At 32.4% G+C, this 25,861-nt stretch overlaps 1 long non-coding RNA gene across 1 annotated transcript; it reads right to left on the reverse strand.

Annotated features, from left to right (window-relative positions):
- Positions 1–15,681: 15,681 nt before the first annotated feature.
- LOC109610307 lies at positions 15,682–17,280 on the reverse strand. The gene is made up of 3 exons (XR_002192742.2): positions 17,098–17,280; positions 15,996–16,068; positions 15,682–15,707 (listed from the first exon to the last, which is right to left on the reverse strand). It is a non-coding gene; the product is annotated as an uncharacterized LOC109610307 (long non-coding RNA).
- Positions 17,281–25,861: the final 8,581 nt, after the last annotated feature.

Consider the following 25,861-nt stretch of genomic DNA (forward strand, 5'->3'; position numbering starts at 1 on the left):
ATTTAAAGTTAATATAAAAATATATTGAATTGAACTATTATAAAAAAAAAGGTATTTAAAGATTAAAAAATGAAAAAATTGTGAAAAATATCATGCTTTATGGAATTTTTGCTATGCGAAAAACGATTCCAATCTACCAGAGATTCTATAGATAAAAGAAACCATTATAAAACTAGATATATATTCTATATATATATTTTTTTTTATCGTAAAAATTAAGGCTACCCATTCGAGCCAACGTCGATCACAATGAATCGCGCTAGTAGCGAACGACGTTTTAAATTAACTTCAATCAATCCTTTCATCTGCTGTGCCAGTTATTTATTGTTCGCGCGCCGGTAAATTTCAATTTGAGTTACGCTCTCGCGTACACGATTGCTTATATAAATTCTAATTATACCTTTTTGAATCGTACCTTTCGAATTCGAAAATTCTATATCTAGGTAATATGAGAGTCAAAAATGTATTTTATCGCTTCTAAAAAAGTAAAATCGATATTTTCATTTGCGAGCTCGTAAGCAAGGTTCGTAATTCCAAGTTATATGTAGAAGAGAGAATTTAATATTTTATTTATTATTTTTTTCTAACATGTATATGCTAATAATGGATCAGTCAAGCTAATCTTATTGTAGAGTAATTTTATTATCGATGATATATTTTTTAAATATTTAATAGAACTTTTAGACTTCCCGATATAACTTATTTGACGTATTTTGATACATATTATAATAAGCTTATTTCACGCGTTATATAATTATTGTTTTCTGTTGCATCAGTATATCAATTTGCCAAGTTATAATAGAGATCCCAATATTTATTATTAAAATATATTACAATTAAACTAAATCTATACCTAATATATTATTAATGTATCTTGAAACGATGTGAATTATATCTAATAATTATATATATATATATATATATATATATATATATATTCTTAATACAATTATATATAAGATAGTATTATATTTGTATAATATTTCTCAGATAACTTGCAGTAGAGTATTGACATGTACAAGTCGATGCTAGACACTTCCATTTTATATTACCTGCTCTCTTCCTCCAACTTATTTTCCTTTTGCGACAGCGAATGATTAATAACTGCGCATTACGGGCTTGTAATTTATCAGAATAACACTGGCACACATACACACAAAACTGATCAACTTTACACCAACGCACCATTTCGCCTCTATTTTCCGCAAGTTAATTAAATTACGGTACTATAGCTTTTGAAGCGCAAGACGAAGGAAGGAAGCCTTAAATTGCGCAACACTCTTTAATAGTCTTCGAATAGAATTTATTATACAATATATTATACCGCTATTCAGATTTAGTTTAGTGAGTCTAATGCAACTTCGGTTGTAACGAGATGCATTTCATCTCAGTAGGCGATCGCCTACGGGGAAACTCGTGTAAAAGTGACGTTAAACAGAGACCTCGCTCCTACCTGAGTGATTAATAACATCTTGGCGAACGTTAAACGCTTGTGCTTCTTCAGATTAGCCTATGAAAAATTCGTCAAGTTTGAACGGGAAGGCGCATACTCGCGCTTTCTAAACTAAATAAATCACTTTGAGAAAGATCTTCCTACATGTATACATATACCACGCGAGAATTTTTTCGTTTCTTTCTCCCTCGATGCCGATTTTTTTCTCTCTCGCGGCTTGAGTTATGGCAAATAAAGGAACAAAGACGGTGGGTCAGGCGGGAATATCATGCGTCGTCGCGGAAATGGCGTTTTCTCACGTTACATGGCGAAGAAAATCAATAGTTGCCGATATTTATTAGCGCGCAAGCTAACATAACAAACTATAAAAATTGCAACAATTTGTAATTTGTATTACGCTGATATTTCTAGATAAAGAAAGGCATACAAATCATTTAAATATTTCATTATTTGTGGTGAATTGATGCTAATATTAAAATTTATAAATAATGCATGATTTTATAATAATTCTCTCTTTCTTATTACAAGAATTTAACATATTTTCTGAATATAATTTATATTATTATTTATATTATTATTTTTTTCAGCATTTTATTTATTTAAAACTTAATTAACAGAATTAAAAATCGAGTAACTCTATCGCGTTTCGCGCAAAAAACTCGAAGATAATCAGGGCATTTCTCTCGCCACGTAACGTAAGTGCGGGCGTAAAGTTTAAGATATACGAAGCCGTTATGGCCGCGACCCTTACGGTTTAACGTCCACCATACAGCTCGCGTTCAGAAAGACGAAATAGTTGACAGGCATAAAGGCCGGACGCGTTTCATCGTCCCATGACTGCGTTGTGTAAGGCACATATAAGCGTGGTGTAGAAAGCGAATAGTAAAACTAGAGATACCGGAGCGCGAGGGGATCGGGATGACGTACCAATGTGGGGCGCTATCGCCAGTGAAATAATGAATAAAGAAGCGAGTGAATCGAGCGCGCCAAGTATCCGCCGGAAAGAGAGCGTCGCACTTCTTCCTGTAATGGCTCTTTCCGCGATGCTTTACGTGCGCAGCGTATCGTAAAGATAAAACCCGCTTTTTACCTATCGTACAATATCCTTCAGAAAAATAATATATTCCTTCAGTATACTCCTAATTACATTCTACGAGGTTTTTTACACGATTCTCACGTGCTTCTCGCCGATGATCTCCTCTCGATCAGTGCTGCAAGTATTTTTCTCGACTTTTAATTCTTCTCTATGTCGTGAATGCCAAAATAAAATTTTGTTATTTCATTGGTGATATAAATATTCTGCACACATATGCACTGGTATGTAGAAAGTTATGAATTTTGCATAAAAAATAAGAGACTTAATTTTAAAAAATAAATTAATTTATAATATTATAAATTGCATTTATTTATTTACTTTTTTATCAAATGTTATATATAATCTTAAATATATATATAAGATTTGATTTAAGAAATAAATGTCAATTTAAAACATTCACGTTGCGAGCGCGAATTAAAACGCCGAGAAGAAAAACGAAAGAAAACGAGGCACGTACAAGAGGCTGTCGGAAAAGTGTGGAACTTACTCTACGTGATAAATAAAATCGTACTTTCTCGTCGGCACAGAGAATTGATAATCCCGGTAAGTCGGTCGTCGTAATGTCAAGTACCACCACGTCGGGTTCAGAGGGTATCTCGTAATCTTTAATGATTCCAACAATTTTCACTTTTCTCGTTCCGCGTTAAATTTCAGACTTGCCATACCGCTTTCTATCACCTTTCGCGAGTTAATCTTGCTTTGAACAGGTGTTGGAAACGAAAAAGAACATTGGTTCTTTTTACTTTAGATATTATTCTCATCACATATTTAGCTGTTATTGCTTTTTTCCAATTTTACTTGTTTAATATATAATAAATGAAAGATATAATGAATGAAAATGTGAGGAAAAAGAAATGAGAGAGTTAAGCAATAACTGAAAAATTAATAAATATATATTTAGTGAGAAGATATAAAATTATTTATAGTAAGACAATTTTATATCTTTACATGGACATAGTAACAATCTATTGAAATTAATCAATTATAAGGGATGATTAAATTAATAATGATAATAGTGAATCATTAATATGCATGGATAAATTGCTCATGTAACGTAAAAATATGTTGATAATTATCTGGATGACTCTCTCTAAACTTTTGTAATGCTCAGCTGTGTAATAACAAAAATGAAAAATGAAAATATGAAAAATATTTAAAAAATTCGTACTTTTCGCGAAGAATTTTTCGATTACAAGAAACGACCATCTCGCCGAGTGTCGACCGCGATGCCGTAATTGAGGAAACTTCGCGAAACTCATTAGCCTCGCTAGTGTCACTCATTTTCGCCGCAGGATCGCGCAATTAAAGAGAGCGACGCCGGGAGTGGCTTCTATCGCGTCGTCGACTATTCGGCCTTTTTTTACCGCTTTTTTTTTTTCTCTCTGCCGTTCGTCGGAATTTTCGGGTAGCGAAAGTATAGCTGACATTGGCTCTCGTTAGTCGTGATCGCGGCCACTCACGTAAATCACCCCCGGAATTCCACATTTACGCGTTGTGCCATGGAGTTTTCGCCTTGCAGCACCCGGTTTCAATTCTACCGCTTCCCGGACTTCCTCTTTCGCGCGGCAAGAAGGTAAATGTTGGCGAGATTACGGTCCTTGCTAAATTTATTCTATTAATTAAGTTTACTCACTCTGCTGCCTTGTTCCGCCGTCGAGACGACGGTCAGTTCGGTAGAGGATAATACGAAGAGAAACTGCTTCGTAATTCGTAAAGATTATAATCACGCAAAAGATCTACAGGTCTCGCAAGATATATTCTATGACCGCGCTTATAGACGTAAGTTTTATCTTAGTCCTTTTGTTCTCAATATCGTATGTATATTTAAAAAAAAAAAAGTATTTACAAAAAAATGTTACATTCTTTAAAAGTGCATAGAACTACGCTTATTTAAAAATTATATACAATATAATTATTTAAATTTTTGATTATAATTATAGTTATAGGATATAGTTTGATTATTTTTATTGGAGGGAAAAAATTTATATTCTTGATTCCCATCAACTTCATAATTTACGCAGAGTGAGTAATACGGAAATTACCGATTGTCAATTCAGCACCATACAATTCTTTATTCTATTCAATTTTTATAATAATTTTCAATTTTCGATATTTAATCTTAAGTGTTATCTATTTAATGTAATTTATCGCAATTCGAATATCTGAAACTTTGAGAAACTTTACTAAAGCTCGCACTTAACTTTCACGAGACTTAAAATATACAGACGTCTGTTTTCTTTTCTATTCTCTTTACTGTTTCGCTGTGGAATTTAACGGAATGCTACAACTTTTCTCGAAGTCCGTATCAATTGCCGTGTTTTCCGCCGGCGATAATCGGGCGTTAACGCGCTGCTAAGACGGAGGGAAGGGGGAGAGTGGGCACGAAAGGGGGATACACGATGCCAGAGAAATTTCGGAAAATTTATCGCTGCGACCTCCGCGAATTTCGAGAAGGGGCGAGAGAAACATCTTAACGAGGGGTCGGGCTATCGGAGAGCGGATGCGCGTTCCACTTCCGGCGGGGATGGGACGGCGGATTCGTTGCCGAGAAATTATTGCGCTTCGCGGATTCACCCCCGACGGGTTAACCGGTGTCAAAACTTTACCGGGCACTGTCGCGCACCTGCAACAACGGTGGCATTCCCTTTAGTCGTGCAGCGACCTCCACGCTTCGATAGTTCGAACCCAGAAAATCACATACGATGTTACATTAATGCGTACACTCACACACACACATACATATCTACTCGTCGGAGTATTCATGCGGTAAAGAGGAGAGGAGGGGGGAAGAAGGCAAAAGGTCCTGAGTACGCAAGAGGCGATGAGCTTAATCAAATTAGTAACGTTCTCGTCATATTCCGGAGGAAAAGCGCGCGATGGCAATGACGTATACAGAGCACACTGACGTATACTAGTCGACAGCCAGAGAAATTGCTACATGTTTCGAATTTTCATCTTTCCATATCGAAATTTTATCTTGTATCTTTTAGATATACTTTCTGTTAAAAACGAGAGTTATTCAATGACTTTATATAATCCATATTAAAGATAAGAAACATATGTACATGAAGTCATTCAATATGTTTTCCAACAAAAAAATGTCTCTACACTTTTAATAATTTTTACTTAAATGTAGCATAATATGTGATAGATATACACACTAATTATACATTAATTAGTTATATTAATTACATACTAATTTTTTTATTTTTTTATTGTTTTTCCACCTTTTATCCATAAAGATAGTTTCGTCATATAACGATTTATATGCGGATATTTCTGTCGGATATATAGATACTCGTAAATACATAAAAAATATTTGTAATGGAAATCACTAGCAAATCGAGTTCAAAAAATGCATGTATTGTATAACTGAAACGTATAGGATTACATATTAATTACTGTCATGATGACTGTTTTATTCGCCATCCGCGTGTCATTTTGCGCATGGCCTAATAATATATTTGTCATTATTCCGGACTCGTTGTTCGCGCGCCGTATATTTTAAATAATGCGTGCAACGTACGGTGCATCGCACCGTGCAAAATTGCAATCGCAGTTTTCGCGCCCGTTCGTGCCGCTGGTCAATAAATTACAATTGTTCGTCGCACATAATTCCCCGTTGCATTAATAAATATCGCGCGCTCCATCGGGCGCCACGCTGCGCGGCCTGTTTGTCCATTATGTTGTCGGTTCTTTAAACAACAAAAGAAAACGGGCTCGTGAAATGTTCATGAATAATGGATTTTTGTTTGTTCATCATTCTTTCGAAAAACATGCACACAGGGTATAATATAAGGGAGCGTTCAAAATTGATGAAAACTTACATAATTCTTTTCTTTACGCGAAACTTTATAGATATTTCTACCTTTTTTCACACTTTTCATGTAGATGTGATTTTTCGAGAAAATTCTGATCAAATTCTGATAAATCTCTAAAGAATCTTGCAAATTTCGATTTTCTCAAATTCCTTTTCCCTGCGAGAGGAAAATTAGAATGACAGCATTTTTGGAGAATATCTAATAGCGCGGCCCTATTTTCGTTCTATTTTCCATTGAAATTCCGAATTTCCACGCATCGACGCTCACCGCTGCCATTTCCGCGTTCGTCGATGACGTTTACACTTGAATTTCCGTCCCAGTGCCGCGTGGATTGGCGATTTTATACTGGCAGATGCAATAAATCTCTGTCAGCTTTCGTAACGTCACAGAATTCGTACGAGCCAGCGATACGGGGACGTACGATACGATAGGATGGATAACGATTTGCGATTACTTATCGTGTAATTTGCGTCAGTTAAACTGGGTTAGTTAACAGCAAATCAATTTATTCGAAAGCTAATCTCACTGAATACATTATTAGAGAAATATCTTTCCATCATCGTCGTATTTCTGACAATAAGATCTTCTAGTATCGCGCTGTTCTTCGGATAATATCCCGAGTTTATAGTAGAATTTTCAGCTATATTCAAGGCACGATGTTCATGAACTGTCATCGTTTCTTTGAATTACAGATATTAGGATAAATCTCAAAAAGTATGATGGTTATTTCACGTCTGTGTATGTGTGTATTGTACAACAGGTGCAGGTTTTTGAAATACAAGTAGTTTCGTATATAAATGTTATACTGCGTAATAAATAAAACATATGTTAAATGTCCGAGCTTTTTTTATACCTTTAAATATTTTAACTTATTAAATTTTTGATAATTTTTAGATATGTCACTAAAGTAAAATCTATTTAAATTAATTTAATTTAATTTAATTTAATTAAATTAATTATTTGAGTAAAATTCATTTAATTGAAATTAATTGAACAAGACTTCATTAGCATCTCATTCTCTTCATTTGCCACTTTCAATCTTAATTTGCGGAAACTTATTAATTAGAATGCTTACATTTCGAGAGTTATTGATGCAGATGAAAAATGTTTAGTATTTTTATACGTGTATTTTTATACATGTCAATATTGTGAAAGAAAAATTCTCTTCTCGTGCGGTATATAGTTCGTATGCGAATAATGCTTATGACAGACACGAGGAATGAGAAACGAGAAAAGAAGCGGCGAAAAGTTTAAGGATTTTCCACCGTAACACCACGACTGAATCTGGCGGGAATAAATTTCTCGACGAATTCATGATCGAGCGCTTTTCAATGACTCTTATCTTGCAATCCCTCGGCTAAAGCAGGCAAAGCTTCCGTGTTATAAAGTATTACGAGCAGCTTGATACGAATTGTTTGATATAAAGACATGACAAGTCTACTGTTTTCTCTATGTAACACGCGATGGAAAAGAAATGATGTATATAAAGACCGAAAACCCGATGGTTCGAAATAAATGCTACTAAAAGTACACATGGTGAAGATCAAAACGCAATTTTTAATCGACACAATTTTTCATTAATTTTATAAAATTTTACAAAATTAATTTTTATAAAATTTTATAAAATTAATTTTTATAAAATTGATATTTAATTTGTGAAAATTTTCCAATTATTTACATTCGGAGGTACTTATTATTTGAAGATTATTATTGATAATTTTATAAAGAAGAAAAGTCTGCTTTGAAAAAAAGGGTCAAAGGGTTCGTCCGTTGAATTTATATCCCGTATGTAAAGTGCTGAACGCATCCATCGCGCTTTATCGAAAAGCTCGAGTGAAAAGTCACGGCATGCGGTTATTAAGGAGGAGTCGGACGCGCGAACTAGTACGCTCGTTCGTCTCGGACGCGGACTCGTTAACATTATCTTCGGGGTTGTAATGCGGTGCGTGCGGTAGCCCATCTCTCGAATCCCAGAGATTGCCCTAACGAATTTCCTGCCCGCGGGAAGCTCGATCGTAAATCACTCGTTACCGCGAACCGCTCACCGTAATGCCCTCCGATCTAGCGCGCGTTTTTAACGAGCGGCCAGAGAGCCGCGTTTTCCATGTCGATGAAAACGCGGGCGATGGTGGTAATGATGATGATGATAATGATGATGACGGTGGTGATAATGGCGTGGCATCGAGATTCTCGCGAAATAACGTATGGCGCGATATATTGCGCGTTTACGTGATGAGCAATTAATTCTGATGCACTTAACGAGCCAAACGACACGCGGACTGCATGCAGTTTTCTTAATACACGTTTCCGTTCTAGCACGAAAAAATTGAAATTAACGTAAGAAATCAGATATACAACATGTGAGCGACCGGAAATATCATTTTGATCTTCTTGTTTAAAAAATGTGCAAATATAAAAGGAGAAACACAATGCATAATTATTATTTTTGTGACAATGAGATGCACACACTTCTAATTTAGAACATAATGTATGTACATGAGAAGACCTAACTTTTTATTAGATATCTCATTTATTTCTTTTCTCTATGTAAATTTGAAAATTCTCTCATAAACATGCGCAAACACACACACATACACACGATGAAGTCGCGCCTCGTTTGTTTGCAGAGAAATGCATCGTGCGTTTTGCGGAAGTTTGTCGACTTGGCACGATAAGTTACGTGATATTTATTAGCAAAACTGGCTTGTAAAAGCGAAATGACTTGACATTTAACAAGAAATCGACGAAAAGATAAGCCCTCATTGCGTGAAAGCGTTAACTGACCTTCCCGTAACCTATCCACTTTCTCTTTCTATCTATTTTTCTCTTCCGTTTCCTTGGGTTTGCAGAGAAATTGGTAGAAATAACATGACTAATCTTCCGATTACCGAGATTTCGCCATTCTGTCACTTTCACGTTGATATTATTGGAGAAGATTAATGTCTGGCACTTCGTATAATCGATTAATTAAGACTGAACTGCCGCCCGAGGGCTGATTTTGTCAATTTGTAGGTGAGAGATTTGTAGGTAGATTTTTAAATGATTTTCAAATAGTAAACATGTTCTTATGAAATAAATGTTGCTGCATATATTGTATCAACAGAGTCTTTAAAAAAATTAATTACTATATAATAGAAAAAGATGTAATGTGGAAAGAGTTTCGACGTTCATAAAATTACATTAAAATTTTTATTAATATGTATATATATGTATAAATAAAATTAAGACCTCATTATTATTATATAATTAATAAAAGTGTGTATATTTTTATTAATTCTATGGCTCCGAAATTTTCTTTCTCTCATTTAAATTACACCGATCTCAATTTCTATACGAAACCTATAATACTTTTTCAACATTACGCTCGTTTTCTAAGTACACTGAGAGTACTCTTTATACGCGATACAGGATCGCCGTGATATCGCGTGCTGGATGCTATAGACGAATGGACGAACATATCCAGAGTATCAAATATTTTTCATTTTCTAGAATGATAGCGCGAGATGCGTTTCGCAGACACAAGTTCACTCGATCTTCTCCTTCGTTTCTTCTGCTTCTTTACTAACTGTGTCTATAAATAAAGGGAGGCAAGGTAAGTGCGGAGGAGGTTGTGTCGTCGGAGTCATTAAGGGTAGTGCTTCGGTTTCCCTTGGAAGCGCGCGTTTCCGAGTTTGCTTGTGCGCGACGAAGAGAGACGCGTACACAATCACGTACACATACGCAAACACGCGTCGAAGACGCCTCGGTAGAACGAGAGCTCGATTCTGTCGAGATCTGACTGAGCAATAGCGCCGAATTACCAAGTCGTTTCACGTGGAACGTTCGATTTTAGAAACGCAAATTTTGTGAAATAAGCTTTTTACAAAACAAATATTCGATGATTATATCAAATATTTGCTACATATATCGTGTACTTTAAACAAGATATCTTTATCATAGTGTAAAAATTTTCTCTCTCCTTCTTTTTCTTTCTACTGTAATATAGAGCTCGCAAATAAACAAGATAAATTAATTGCCGTGAGTTTCCCTTTACAATTTATTTAAAATTGAATACAATTTACGAATATAATTAAAATAGATCTTTTTGGCAAGGCAATATTTTCATCAAGAAAGAAAAGAAGCAGAGCGAAACGAGCCGACAATTTTTCATTTGGAGTTTCCTTACAAATTTAAATTAAGACAAAAAGTTGGAACGTCGTTTTACGTTTCGTACGATGCGCGCTTCCTTCCCGGGGGACGAATTTTACGAGGTGGTCGAAAGACGGGAACACCCCACCATTATCGCAGTTGGTAATACGAACTTGCCCTCTCGGCGCTCCTTGCAGAGTTTTAAACGCGCCATTAAATGAAATATTCCAACGTCCATGCCGTGAATCATTGATGCCTACCGTTGTAATCATCGTCGCGCATCGTCTCAGCAATTATTTTGCACATCCTGCTGAATCTTCCGAAAGAATAGCTGTGAGATCGTACTTCATCAATGCACTTTTAAAGGAATTCTAAGAATGCATCCCTTAGTTTCAGAAGCTACATTTGTATTTTTTTCCATTATTTGGCACGACTCTTTCCATTCGCGTCTTTGTCAAGATTTGAAAAAAATCGTCTGAAGTCTGGCAAATGTCTGTTCCACGCAAAAGCATCGACATACTTGTGTAATTCTCGTTGCGCTTTCACGGTTGCAACCGTGATTTTCTAATATTCGACTGTCTCGTAATGAAGACTGTTGCCGTTTGCGGGACATGAACAATACTATGAAAAGACGAGCGTACAAAAGCCCGTGATGCTACGCGATGCGACATGTATCTCGAGTTACTACTGATGTTGCTCTTGTCAGCCTTTCGCATCACACTGGCGTAGCATAATCGAAAATTTTAATTTTTAATTTTAAAAAATGACGAAAATTAATTAAAGCTTTAAAACATCAATAAGAGTATGTGTTAGATAGATTTTACAATATCTTGATTTGTAAAATTTAAAAATATTTAAAGTTTTTCCCTTCTAAATGTATGTGTAATGACAGAGAACATACAATATTTGAAATATAAAAAAAAATTAGAGAAGTATATGAATAATTTCTTTTTTTTCGATTATATTGTTTTCGGATCTCTTTCAGATTTCAAAAAAATTGAAATAATTTTATTTTTGTCTTCTTAAAAAATAATAAATTAAAGCTACTTATATTATGATAGATACAGTTATGAAAAATAATGTAATCACAATTTGCCATTCTTCACAAGGATAACGAGGATACGAATTTTTTCAAATGAGACATTCTTATTTTCTTCATTCACTTGGCATGAAGACAGGGTGATCCAATTTCGCGTAATTTACCATTGCGATCTTTTTATCATTAGAGCGAAACGTACTTGCCGTTCGTACTGTGAAAATTACGTAATTTCGTGCGAATTCCATGTCGCGCAAATGGAGTCTCGATGCGACAATCGTAATTTGAGCAGCGGCTTATGTCATCGTGAAAGCATCAAGTAATGAGCAAACAAAAGGGCAAAATTTATTTTAGCAGAGTTCGAATGGAAAGAAAATTTCTACGACTATAAAGATTTCTTGATGTTAAATTGTATTAATTTTAAAAAACATGACGTAATTAAATAAATTTTAATTCACTCAATGAATGATCCTATCAGTCAACTAAATGAATGTAAAATAAAGGATATTAAATTTTAAATCTCTCAATATGAATTATCTAACTATTCTATCCAATCTAGATATGAATATAAAAAAATAATATTTCTAGAAAATAAATGTTTTAAAAATTTGGAAAAAATTAATGTATTTTAAAGATTTTTCCAAACGTCACGATTTTTTGTCGCAAGAGACTCATCTTTTATTTTCTCTTTTATTTTCTTCATACAAGAAATGTTTGAAATAGCATGGAGTGTAAAGATTTACGAAGGAAACTTACAACGTCATACGTTGGTCAATGACGTTAGATTAGAGGCAATCATTTACGACTCCTCGCACGACGTTTAAACTAGCAGAAACTCGTGTGGCAAGGCTCGCGAGAAAGGGTTTGCTTAATCACTTTTTAACTGCATTAGTACAGGCACCCCCTGTCTGACGCTGCTGCGCGCACTGCACCCTCGTCGCATCAAAAATAGATTACTCCGCGTTCGGTCCCGATATATTCTCTCCGGCTGTAGCGCGACATGCGTCTCTGCATTACCGGTATATTACGATAATATATGAACAAGCGCGGCGGGGTAGGAAGTGCAACCGCATTAAAAATGAAGGTCCCTTTTGCGACGGGAAAGAAAAGCACGCCCGAAGGAAAAGCCGCGAGCTGTTGTCCGCGTGTCGGTCCGACAATATTCGGATTTATTTATTCAGCTCTCGGAATTTGTATACCGAATGTCTGACAGCTACAATGGTTCGTAGTCAGCTTTATAACGAGACATTTAACATCGCTGCGTAATTCGCGAACTAAATTTAACGTTTAACTCTACTTTTAATATATTAATAGAGTCAAGTGATTTTCATTCTCGTACCATGTATATCAGGCTGATACAATACTGTTTTAGTCAATGTTTGTTACATGAATGATTCATGCTAATAGCGACAATTATAAGCGACAGAATATTCCAAACTAACATTTTGTTTGTAAAAAATTAGTTCAGCATCTCATTTTAAACATTTGATATGTTCAAATCTAAATTTATCTTTAGAAAAGGACTGACATGAAATTTGTAGTTCGTGACGAGGATAAAAGCTCGTTTTCCACCCAAATAGTATTGCGCGACTGAAGTAAAAGACGATCTATAGTCGCGGAAAGAACGTTCGGAAGAAACGTTTGTCGAGCGGGAGAGAAATGGGGAAAAGCCGTATTGGAGTGTTTTCCGCATCCGAACTACCGTCGCCGTCGCTGCCGCAAGACAATCTTGCCGCATGCCTTCGCTAATAGACTGCGCGCGTCAGCCTTTTTCTCCTTTTTTTCCCTTACCCTCCGCGTTGGATTTGCTGCCAGGACGATGGATAACCCCGGGTCCCTAACAGCCGTTTAATTTGTGTCTGGCTCTACGTTTTTGCGCCGCGAACGGACCTTCGTTCGAGCTGGAAACAAGACGCTCGTCTGCGCGACGACCCTTCGCCTTGACTACTTGTTGTAGCCATCCCGCCCGAGTGTTTTCGAGTGTTTTTCGAATCTCCTCGTTTTAGAGCGAGAGAATCTGATGGCCCTTCGAGCCGCTGACACGACACCCGTGACAATAACAAATTAGTTTGGTCTAGTTTAAAGAGTGGGCATCGGTCGAACGGATGGGAGTTTGTTATTGCTAGCGGCTAATTTCTGTAATTCATGTTTGGGATACCATCACATAATTCGATAAATTTTATTAAGTATGATTTTATTATTAATGTGTGTACCTCGCGATTTAATCTCTATAATCTTTAAAACCAACAATTAATGATTTCAATATTTTGATGCTATTTTTTTCAAATAGATTTCAAATATCATTAATGCTAATTCGCGATGTGGATATTTTTGTAGATTTTTCTTAATCAAATAAAATTAAAACATGTTATCTTTTATTATGTAAACAATTTGAACAAAATAATTCGTCGAAAAAAAAAGTCATAAAAAAACTCTAAAACAAATGTATATTCGATATACGAAACGAGGTCAACGTGAATCAAAAATCACGAATTATGAGGAATACACACAACATATCTAATCGAATAAATATGTCTGATTTTCGTCTTATTTAAGCGATGAATTTCAAATACGAAAAACATTTACAGTGATTTAATTTAAATGTCAGTCGCAAATTATGATAGAAATAAATCCAAATAAAGCCACGAATGTCGTATTAGAGTGTTTTTTTGCTTATTTATATGATATATTTATATGATGGCGAGACATCTTCTTTTATCGGAATTATGTATGTTTGTACTTTTTACATCTGCTGAACTAAATACATATTTGATAATTAAATGCGAACGTATATTTTCTTCCTACACATTTTGAATAAAATTATGAGTATCAAAAATGATTTTTTGCGTATTTTATTTTTATATTTTAAAAAGAAAGTATTTAAACGCTTTGCTTTATTATAAATTATTATCGTGAATCTCTAATGACAATAATCTACATACATTTGTTGCAGATAATAAGCAACAATTATGAGAAATGTACGTATTTCATAATAATTTAATTTAAAAATTTCTCCGTAAATTTTTTAAATATTAAAATTTATCTCCGTATTCTTCGTTGAAGAGGAAAAATTTTTTGTATTTTTTAAAAGTCATCCGAGAGTTTGACGTTAAAATTTGTGCTTTAAATGTCCGACACTCGGCGGCATGGCACAAGCTTACAATTATTCATATCCATCGGACGATGGAAAGATATGTCTCGACGTGTCTTCGGCGACACTTTCTAATTCCTAGACAACGGCTGGAAGATCTAATTTCCTAACCTGTCATTCACGCGCCACCAGAACTCGAGCCTTCGTCAACGGCGCGGACGGTTACGGATCGTTTCTAAGGATCCGTTTAAGTCGGAGACGTGTTCCGATACGCTCCGAAAATTTCCTGCGGCAAAACACTCCGTAGCCGTAAATTCACTTTAACGCTTTTAACATATGATCATTCACTTTGTTAATAGCCTAATTTTTCGTTTAAAATTAATCATTACTATTATTTGTAAAATTAATTCGATTTTTATTTTAATATAATTTTACTTTAACTAAGATAAAGTCAAGCTATCAATCAAAATTAATTAATTAAAATTTTTATGATAATACATAATTTATAATAAAATAAAATTAATTAATATTTGTTTTATTTATTATTATATTATAAATAATTCAATTAATTAGTTATTGACTTTAAATTAGTTAAAGCAAAATATAAGAACAGTTTTTATTAAACAAGTTTAAAATATATTATTTATAATTAAAATATTTAATATATATAGATGTATGGGCTATAACAAATCAGAATAAGTTTAGCTCGCATTATAAAAATAACTTATCACATCACATATACATCACAATTAATAAAATTATTTTAATATGTTCTTTATTAAATAACCTAAATAATTGATAAATAAATGATTAGAATGATGAAGTGAAATTTTTATACTCCTTTAATTATATTTTAATTTGCATTTATTTGTAATATATTTTAATGTATATTGAAAGAAATTGTTAAAAGTTATAATTAATTTGTTTAATTTGTTCTAGCCCATTTTTTAAGGTAATGGATCTATCTACAATCTACATTTATAATCTCTACAGATCCGTTACCTTACAATTAAATAAAATTTTATCACTCACCGACACTGATGCGCAACAGCGGAGTTGTTGATATTAAGAAGCTACGTTGTCTGTAACATACAAATATAAAATCTAAATTATAGCAGTGTTTAAAATAATTAATATTTCAAGAAATCATTATTGTATGTATCGAATTTTATATTCGATGCGTACATTAATAAGTAAATAAAAAGTAGTTCTCTATAAATCTTAAAGAAACTATTTTTTGAATAGAAACATTTTTATAAGATTTGTATAAAAGTCTTTCTCTCTTTGAGTCTCTCTTGTTTAAATCATTTAAATAAATGAACTGAATTAATGCGATTTATGATAATTAATATACAAATAATAATACTCACTTTATAGTTGCTCCGCTGATGCCCGATGCCTCTCCTAGGCCTCCTCTCAGATCATCGGAGTTGTTGCGTCGATCTATAACATACGAATAAAAGATCCAAATTATAATAGCGTTCACAATATTAATATTTCAAATTAATTAATATTTCAAAAAATTATTATTGTACGCATTGAGTTTTATATTCCATGCACGTAATAATAAGCAGATTAAGAAAATAATTCTATATATTTTGTGAAAAAAGAACATTATTAATAATTTTCTAATAACTTTATATAAAAGCTTTACAAAATTAGTTTTTGTAAAAAAACCCAATTCTTTATTCAATTCTCTCTTATTTAAATCATGCGTAAATATAAAATTAAATTACGCGATTAATTGTTCAATTTGAATTTTGTGCATGAAATTATAATAAATTTTATATATATATATATATATATATATATATATAATTACAAATAAATAATAGACAAATACTGATTATAGTTGATTATTGATTTGTTATTTATTATTAATATTAAATAGATCTATAAATGTATAAAACAAAATAACTGATTTTGAACAATTAATTATTGTGACCCATTAAGTATTGCGACCAAATTTTAAGTATTGCGACAAAATAACTGATTTTGAACAATTAATTATTGTGACCCATTAAGTATTGCGACCAAATTTTTTATTAGTTTTTTAAATAAGTATTTAATACTATAAATTGCATAAATATCAAAAAAATTTTTTTGGGATATGAATTTCAAAAAAATATAATGAAAAAATTTAATTTATATATAAAAAATATCTAAAGGAAATTATATTATTGTAAAATATTTTATTGAAAAATATTAAATTATTTGTGTATAAAAATATTAATTAATATAAAAATATTTTATTACGTAGAGATATTTAAATTAAAACTTGAAATATTTTTGATATATAATATATTATATACAATAGAATACAATATATTATATACAATAAAAAATATTGAATTGATCATGTTATTGAGAAAATGAAAAATAAACAAGTAATGTGTGTATTTTGAAAGTAATATAAATAATAAGTATATATATATATATATATATATATATGTACTAATATAAATTATTTACCACTATATGTACTGTTGCTTCGTTCGTCATCTGGTATTTTCCTGAATCCTTTTCTTCTTTCTTGTTTATCTTTTATTATTTCTTCATGGCACTTATATTCACTCGCGAAAATACTTTAATTATATCTTAAATATGACTAGTCCAAATAACACTTTGCATGATACTCCCGATCGTGGAACAATTACAAAAAATACGCACTTTATTATATCGTTTTAGAGAAAAACACGATTCAGTAATATACACAATGATCCAATAATATATACAATAATTATTGCGTATGCAATAAGGTACACAATAATATGAATCGTAAGATCAAAAGATTAAAGTAATTAAAAAATCATATATCAATTGTTTAATTAATTTATGATCGTATTTTAGAACAATTATGATCGAACAAAATATGTATTTGATTATATATATAACATAATTAAATAAATAATTATTCGTGCAACTATTAATCGATAATCCAATAATCATAACGAAAAGATAATTTATATTTATATATTTTTTATTCCTGTCGCGAACGCGCTTTGATTTTTGCAATAATACATACATGATCGCGCTTTGATAAAGTTTATCGTATAATATACATCGCAGTTTCTTGTCGTTTATCAAAAGTTTTTGATAATCATTATTATTGTATATATTATTGAATCATTGTAATAATTGTAGCGAGAATTATATTTCGATACTATTCGCGTTTTGAAGAGGAATTCAATAATATACGAAGCATTTCGCAATACTACTTTACTGCCCGACTATCGCCGCGCGAATGATAACACGGCCACATCATATTAACAATAGCATGCTACGCCGTCAAGGCCGCGATGCCAGATTCCTTTCGGTAGCATGGAGGGGGTAATAGACAAATGTTTTGTACTTACCCCCTCCTCCTGCTACCGAAGGCCGGAATCTAGCATCACTGGGTCAAGGCCACACATCGTGTTATTGATGACGTCATCACTCAAATATTTCACGCATTTTAATGTATATGTATAACGCGGAGTATTAAATTATACAAGCATTTTAAAGTAAAAATTGTATATTTAACTGTTTAAGTCTCAGGAAGCTCATCATTATATTAATTGCAATTCTGCGATTCATTTTACTGCACATTCTCAATTTGAATTATATTAGATCATCAAATTGTCAAACGATAAAGCAATGACATATCTTTAACTTTAAATATCAATAGAGAAATAATTATTTCTCATAAGAATTACAATAAAATGGTAATTTTGATTTCCGTCACACATATTTCGATTTTTATTGTTAGTTGATTAAATAAATACGTCACATCGAATATGCTTCGAGAGCTATCGTCGCGATATTTTAACTACGTATTATTTAATATATCTAAAATAATTTTTACGCTCTATCGATATTTTTATTTGTTTTTTAAATAAGTATTTAAATAAGTATTATTAATAATATAATAAATAAGTATTATTTATTATAAATTGCGTAATTACTGAAAAGTGTTTTAATATTTTAAAAAATATAATCAATAAAACATACATACACACATATACACGTTCTAATTCGTATATATAAAATATCTAAATAATTATTATTATAAAATATTTTATAAAATATTAAACTATCTATATAAACATATTTTTTTATAATATATATGCTTTTTAAACATTTTTAATATTTTAAAATAAAACTTTATATATAAACTGCATATATAATATATGCAGTTTATATATAAAGTTATTATACGATAATTTATAAATTACTTACCACATATATATCGTTGTCCCGCATATGTCATCAAATGCTTTTCTAGATCTCCTTTTCACTTCTTCTTGTCTTCTTGATCCTTTGCTGTAACTTTTATATTTACCTGGAACACACAATTAATTACGATTAGTTATATACGAGAACACTTTTTACGGTACTCCCGATCGCGAAAATCATACGAGATATGCACTTTATTATCAAAGGGCAATACGAAAAATATGATTCGCTGGATGTTTACGCAAGGCTAAGATCACATGCACTATTCGTTATAACACTCTATTGTTTATATAATAAAATTTCGCAATTTTTTTTGATAAAATAAAAATTTAAAAAAGAAAGATAATATATAATAACTATAATTTTAAGTAAATATAATTTTAAGATAATATAGTAAATATAATTTTTATTTTGATATGTAAAAAAAAGATTTTATTTTTCAATTTTAAATATGTATAAAATTAGATTTAATCTTTTTTGAATGGAATGGTGAAATTCTTTAAATTCACATTAAAATTATCATTATTTTTGTTACTGAAATTTTATAAATTTTACATTATGTATGAAATAAATAAATTCCTTAAATATCGTTGTTATTAAAATAATTAAAAAAAAAAGAGTTTTATTATTTCATAACAATTACAAAATTCAATAATTACAATATAAATTTTTCTTTTGAATAAAAACAAATTTTATAAATGATTGAATTAAGGTATTAAAAATTTAATAATTATTAAATTTTAATATATATATTAAATTATATTATTTATACGATTATCGTATTAATAATTATTACATAAATCTTTTGCACATTGCTGCTGCTTTTACATACGAAATATACCGCGAGCCTATGATAAAAGAAAGGCAGGGACTCGAATTACACTGGTTGACGTCTCTAGTGACTACAGTAATAATATGCAAATTCGATACGGATGGTTGAGGCGCGCGGTTGCCGGAATAAAAGTAACGTAACAGAGCAAGTACGCGCGCGCGCGCATGCTCGTGTCGGAGCTTATAAGCTTTAAATTTGTTTTGCGCGCAAGTCCATTTTGCTTCCCCTCCTTTTGCGCGAAACGGTTTCGTCATAAGCTCTTAATGCAGCATTGCAAATTCACGCGGGATTTTTCTGCGTTGCCGTCGCGGGCTTGGATTTTTTTCTCCACGCTTTGTGGGATTAGGAAAGATTGCGGTTGCAACGCAGTCTCGCGGAACTCGTCAAGATATATTTATTAACGACAAATGCTCACTTTATTAAGAAAAAAAATATGGGAGAGAGGGAATATAAAAGAGGAGAGATTGAAAGAGAAGAGAGAAGAAGGAATACATGGATGTTATGTTTGTTTTGAAATATCCAAGAAAGCTTGATTATTTTAAAATTATTTTTGCATTGCTCATTAATTAAAATTTTGAAATTCATTGTCTGAAAATTTGATAACATTATAGCATTGTTTATTTGATACAAATTGATTCATCGTTTTATTATTTTATTATTTTACAGATAAACGTGTAGATTTTTGGGGATAACTTTTTTATAAATTTTTGTGTTATTTCTTTTTAATTGTTCACACGTGAATTTAATTATTTAATTATCAACTTTTTTATAAAATTTGAGTTTTTTTCGAGAAAATAATAATAAAGGTAATTATAAGTATTAATTAAATGATTAATAAATATTTTCTTATATGTTAATAAATATTTCTAAAGCAAATTATTTTTATTTATCGCAATATTGAAATCCAACATTCTTCATAAAATTTTTCGCTAAAATATTTGTTAAATAGTTTAGAAATCAAATGTTTTTGAATGTTATCACTAATAAATACCTAGCAATATTGGCAAAATGTAGTTACTACATTGTACGTTACACAGACGCTTTGTGGCATGATAGGGTAGATTTGTCGAATAGCGTTTAGATTGATACCGAAATGCACAGCCGGAAATGGAGGGAAGGAGCAGACAAGGGCCAATCGGCGAAACGGATGGTCTAATTTAATCTTGACTAAGCTCGCGAAGAAAATTGGCTCGCGATCTGAAATGGTCGTCCGAGGAATCGCAGCTGCTCTTCGCACTAACTAGAAACCTTGTTCCGACTTTGTTAAAAGAGGAAAACGCGGAGACCTTTGGCACGGACACGGACCTATTAAAATTGCCGTTTGCAATATTACTTTCGTTCGTTACCATTTTTTGCAAAAAATTAGAATTGCTCGACTTTCATAATTAACAAATCTCGACGAGCCCGTGAAATTTAATTCAACTGCAAGTATTTTAATTTATCGCATTCTCCAAATTTTGCGAGCCAGTGAACATTTACAGGCGGAAAATACATAAATTAGATTTATAGAGATATTTATTCAGATAAAATTACACGCAATAATTTTTAATTAAAATTATTAAATCTCACTTGTATGCGTATGTGTATGTATGTATACCACTTATATGTGCGCAATAACTCTCACGTTAATTTAATTTATCCAATAATATATAAATGTAGTAGAAATGTATTAATTTTTTAATATTACATAATTTTAAAAGCATTAATACATTGAACACAGTATTAATTAGTATTAGTATTAATAAAAATTACAATTATATTAATATTAATAAAATTTTCATAAAATATCTATAGATTCGCGCTTCAGATTGTTTCACCCGGTATATGTATCCAGCTGTTGGAAGTTCTTAGCGCGGATTCGTCTTGGGAATTCCGGACACGTAAAAGTCGAGACCCGAAGGGTTTACCGCGAATATGCGGCCGATGATCATGTACGGCGAATCGTGAATACGTACGCATTATCCGTAAGTTCTAACACGTCGATTGTAGCTCATGATATTACGCGATTCGCCGTTACGTCGTAACGTAAATTGCTACATCGATACATTTTCTTCCGGATTTGCGTGCCCGCCGGTTCCTTGCGTACGGCCGAACGCACTTTATCATTTCGTTAATTGCCCTGGTCGTGCCGATCGCGTAATGTTACGGGATTAGATAGCGCCTTTTAATGAAAACTCATCGTCGACCTTTCACCGCTCGGTTATTCGTTCGCACTTTCATCGTGGGAGCGTTTATATATAAGAGATACATGTTAATAGTTAGGAAGGAAAAGGTAGAGATGTTAAAATTGTATGATAGTAAGGTGTATATATACTATAATTATAGTACAACCGAGACTAAGTCTTTAGTATATCTTGTCTAAAATTATACATAGATTAAGTTGAGAGACTATATAACTAAATCTTTATATATATATATATATATATATATATATATATATAATTTATTTATTTATTGCTTGCATACTATATGTGTGTAAGAGATATTGATGAGACATATAAAAAAAATTTCATATTGAATATAAAATTAATATTTTAATATTGTATAAATTGCACAAATAATTTTTTAAAATAAATATCAAGTAAAAACCTATATGGAAAATTAACAAATGTTACTAAGAATGTTACTTTTTTCTTAGGAAATAGTTATGCAAAATATAATTTTAGCTATTTCTAGCTTGAATATTTTCTTTATTAATAATTCCTATATTTAATAATTTCTTTATTTTTATTTTATTTTTTTCTTGTTATCTTTGTTCTTTCGTTTTTTTCTCTCGTTGTCTCCTTCAATATCTAATTCTTTAAAATTAAAAAGGCGCCACACTTTGTTCTGAATCATTAACAAACATTTATCGTGTCAAAAAATCACATTAATATTAAATTATAATCTATATTAGACGCATCGTCTTGCATTCGATCCTTTATAAATCGTCTCGATATCCCGAAAAGACCGTCTTGGCGCATCGTCGTTCTAACTTGGCCGAACGCGACACAAACGCATCGTCGGTCGGTTATTAAAGATCGCGAAGAAAGAGAGGAAGGGGTGAGAAAGCGAGAGAGCGGCGCAATCTATTCCAATTTAACACCCGACTCCGTGGCATTAAATAATCGCCATCGCCTTCGGTGGGACTGGTCCCCATTCAATAATGGACTTTTATCCAACGAGCTTGTACTTAGCGTTCGTAACGGGCCTGGGCGGGCCGGGATATTACCGCCGGTAAGTCGGTGTTGTGACAGTAAAGAGCTCGAAATAAATCTTGGTTACAATAATTTCTTTTGCGGCCCGCGGCCCACGACGCGCATAAATCAAATATCATCGTTCCACGCGAGCGCTCAGCTCTCGCGCCGCGCTCCTTCTTTCTTTCCCATAGTCATCCTCGACTCGATGCACTTTGCATTTGCACCGCGATGCGCCACCCGCACCCTACGTCTCTGCCAATGCGTCTCCGAATTCTTTCATTCTTTCTTTCGTTGTGCGATATTTTCTGGGAGCGATCGCTTTTATGCTTTATTTATTTGCGATTTGCAGGTTAAAGGTATACTTTTATTATCAAAAATCGCTTCAATATAAGCATGTGAAGTATTATTCTTGATTATATTATTTACTTGTGTTAGTCTAAATACAGAATCTTTTATTTTAATTATGTAGAAGAATTATTAAAGAAGCTGTTATATATTTTTACAGAAAAACTTGTGATAAATTATTTTCGTGACGTCTAATTTGCAATTAATTTGCCAAATGATACTTAACTTTGTGAAAATAAAATAAAGCCAACGAAAAATTAAAGGCAATTTTTCGCTTTTATCGTAACACTTTAAGAATTGTAAATTATGAATCATGTCGAACAATTCCTGGCAAATCCGTCGTACAATTTCAGGATCCAGGGGTCCTGCAATATTAACGTGCGCATATGCGAAGGAGAAGCGCGCTAGAATGGCTAATCTATCTCGTTAATATATACTTAGTGATATAATTATTGCATCTAGTTGTGCATAATACAAGGGATATTCCAGGCAACACCGTGAGAAGTTAGAACGATAAAGCCGTTTACAAGCGACGGAATTAGTAGGCTTCGTGTACTCAAGTGCCTAACTGTCCCTAAACTTCATCCGCCAAGAACGTTAAGCGAACTGGTCATCAAGTATGCAAACATGACCCACGTCATGTGTGTGTACAAAACTACTTATAATATCAATTATTATGGAAAGAAAAAATTGCATTGAATTTTTAATTTTTATTTTTACTCTTTATTTTATTATATCTAGGAAAATATTAATTTAAAGTGAAAGAGAGAGAGAGAGAGAGAAATTTATTTATATGTGTGTATTTCTATGTATATCGAGATAGTTATATAATTTATTTACGATGAGATTATACATATTTGAATAATATTTTAGTATAAATTGTTATATTAATAATAGCAATGTAGATTGTTATATTATTTCTACGTAGATTATTTTTTTATAACTTTTATGTTCTCATTACGTAGATTTCTTCCGATATTAAATATCTTCGCAATTAAAAATCTCGGATATTTTTATCATAAAAAAAATATTAATCACATGAATTTATCTTCGCTCGCGAACGCTTTAATAATTTTATTTATGTAGTAATGACGCTCTGTGTACGTATAGTTATCGCACGTCGCAAAGTGTATACTCTCTTGAATACTAAATTTTCTGCGAGACGAGTTTTTCAATGCAACAGTGACCACGATTGAATAAAATCATGCGCGGGACAATAATAATTTGCAACCTTTCAAGATAACACGTTCTCCGACGCGCTCCCTGTTAAATGACGAACAGCGATTTAATAATTCTTTCGACAAGGCCATACTCGGCCAGCGAGACAATCATGTCGAAAGTAGGTTTCGCCATGCCGGCCCCCGAATTCGATCATGGAATCGCGTTAAAAGGCACTTTAACCGGGCGACTCGATTTTCCGGCACAAATGACGGCACCCCATGTTCTTCGGTCGACGCCGACGCGCTATTAGCTCCGCTAATTTTCTATTAACCGTGCCGACAAGCTATATTTGCAAGCCGCAGTCTATCTCCAACCCATCTGCAACAATTTACGAGGTCAGTCGGGAAAGAGAGGGAGCGAGAAAGAGAGAGAGAAAAATAGAGGTGCCGTAAGAGAGCTTTAATAAATTGCGCGTTAGCGTCTAGTTTCCTCAGGGCTGCAGAATACCAAACTTGTTGCAGAGAAATTAGTTGGTCACCATGAGAGATCAACAAGTCCGCCAGAAATGACTTGTTTTGAATTGACTCATTTTTAATTAATTTTAATTTCTCAGATATCTGGATGAATCGAACAACTACAAGAAAACTCGATTAAAATTTAATGAAAAATATTTTCACATAATATTATAGCTCCTAATATATTTTAATATTTATAACAATACTTTATAGATCAGAATACAGATCATTGCTTAAGTGCATTTTCTATAGAATTCTTATAAAATACAAAAGTATCTTCTTTCTATTATCATATTCTATTATCATCACTTTTGTTGAATAAGATTGTATAATATTAATTTAGAAAATATTTTTGCTCAATTTTATTTTCATAGTTTGTCAACGACAAGTACGGCTCGTCTCATTGATTATCAAGATAAACTCAGAAAGGGAGCACTTTGTTTGATAGTTGATTTTTGCCTTTTTCCCACCGTGTGTTATTGCGACGACAAAACGAAGCGACGAGCCAACAAGGGTTAACCTAATTATTTAGCCGGTCGAACTCCTTGGTCGTGGAGAACAAGTGTAACTGTTCTGCTTGAATGATACCCATGGGACACGAACTGTAGAGGAGGATGCTGAGCGAAATCGTCCGTAGAAGGCGAAACGAGACGAAACATGTGTAAAAAAGATAGAAACACTTCGTCAGTAAACGAAATAAATATGATTAAATAAGAGTTTTATTACACTACGAAAAAAGAATATTAATGAAGATTAACTATGAAAATTTCTCGATTTATAATTATTTATATTTATAATAACGTTTATTATTTCGATTTATAACGTATTTTTTCGATTCCCTGAGCTAAATTTCAGTTGGCATAATTAAAAATTAATGTAAGCATTTAAAGTCTTATTTAATTTATATATAGTTTTATAATTATATGATATTTATTGTGAATATATATATTGATGTTTATTAAACTTGACAATATTTTTTTGTAGTTTAT

This window comes from Camponotus floridanus, unplaced genomic scaffold (genome assembly GCF_003227725.1).
Source record: "Camponotus floridanus strain SB8 unplaced genomic scaffold, Cflo_v7.5 scaffold10, whole genome shotgun sequence".
NCBI classification, from domain to species: domain Eukaryota; kingdom Metazoa; phylum Arthropoda; class Insecta; order Hymenoptera; family Formicidae; genus Camponotus; species Camponotus floridanus.